This window comes from Silene latifolia, chromosome 9 (genome assembly GCF_048544455.1).
Source record: "Silene latifolia isolate original U9 population chromosome 9, ASM4854445v1, whole genome shotgun sequence".
In the NCBI taxonomy this organism is placed as follows: Eukaryota; Viridiplantae; Streptophyta; class Magnoliopsida; order Caryophyllales; family Caryophyllaceae; genus Silene; species Silene latifolia.
The window spans coordinates 223,833,032-223,834,503 of record NC_133534.1 but is presented as its reverse complement, the minus strand read 5'-3'; the positions used below and the strand labels follow the sequence as shown (position 1 = coordinate 223,834,503).

Below are 1,472 nucleotides of genomic sequence, written 5' to 3'. Positions count from 1 at the left end.
CGCAAGGGAGAATTGCTTTCACCGGATTCCGATCCCAAGAAAACCTTTAGGAGAAGACGACGTTTTTGGAAGGAAGTGAAAGAAGCCTCTTCTCCCGTACAAGCCGAAAGTGCTAGAAAGTCTTACTTAGACGATCTAGAGGTTCTTGAAGAGGAGGAGGTTTCAAGTTCAACATCTCCACCACATTCACCATCTACTACCAAAAAGATGGTGAAACTTTCCGATCATTCAAAGCCCACCGCGGCCATGCTTCCGGCCGGAATCACAACCACTCAAATCACCGCGCCGGACTTCGATATCAAACCGGCTTTCATTAGCCTTGTGGAGAGGAAGCAATTTGGGGGAAGTCCTTTGGAGGATCCCAATTTGCATGTGCAAAACTTTTGTGACTATTGCTCCATGATCCGTCAAACGGGCGTCATTCAAGCCCAAATAAGGGAGATACTTTTCCCTTTCTCTTTGAAAGACAAGGCCAAACTATGGATCAATAGCCTTGACCGCACAACCTTGGGAATCACCAATTGGGAGACGTTGGCTCTTGCTTTCTATCAAAAGTTTTTTCCACCGGAGAAAACTCAAACTTTAAGGAGCCAAATCACCGGATTCCGTCAACAAGCTCTTGAGAGCTTATATGAAGCTTGGGAGAGGTACAAGGAGCTTCAAAGACAATGCCCACATCATGGGCTAGATGAATGGTTTCTAGCAATAACATTCTACAATGGATGTTGTGCCGAGTCCCGGAGGATTCTTGATTCCGCCAACAATGGGCGGTTTGATCAAATAGACACCGACCTTGCTCATTCCACGATCGAATCTATGGCGATCCATGATGCACAATATGTCAATTCCCGAGTTGTGCCATCCAAAGGTAAAGAAGAATCCTCTAACAACTCTGTTTTGCTAGCTCAAATTGCCTTGCTCCAACAACAATTGGCGGAAAGGGATGCTAGAGATTCCGTTCAACAAGTCAATGATATGTCCTCAACAAGCCAAATCGTTGTGTGTGAAGGTTGCGGAGGTGCGGGTCATTATGCCGCTCATTGCCAAGCTCCTATTGAAGAGGTAAATGCCTTTCTAGCTTTAAGACAAAATGTTTATCCACCGGGTACATTCTCAAACACATATAATCCAAATTCAAGATTTCACCCGAATATGTCTTATAGAAGCAACAATGTGCTAAATCCTCAACCACAACCCCCACCACAACAAAATGCCTATGTCCCCCAACAACATTTTGATATCCCTCCACCGGGTTATCAAAATCAACAAAGGCCCCCACAAAACAATTTCCAACAAAATCAACCTCCACCACAAAATGCCCAACAAAATAACCAAGAGGGAGGTAAGCTTGAGGGCTTGATAGTCCGTATGCAAAAGGAATTGTTGGCTCAAATCCAGAAGAATGAGCAAGCTCAAAATGCCGCAATCAAAATGTTGGAACAACAAATGGCTCAATTGACCTCATCTAGCTC

General features: G+C 44.6%; 1 non-coding gene across 1 annotated transcript; it reads right to left on the bottom strand.

Annotated features, from left to right (window-relative positions):
- Nucleotides 1–578: 578 nt before the first annotated feature.
- LOC141603094 (small nucleolar RNA R71) lies at nt 579–686 on the bottom strand. Its single transcript, XR_012524989.1, has one exon. It is a non-coding gene; the product is annotated as a small nucleolar RNA R71 (small nucleolar RNA).
- Nucleotides 687–1,472: the final 786 nt, after the last annotated feature.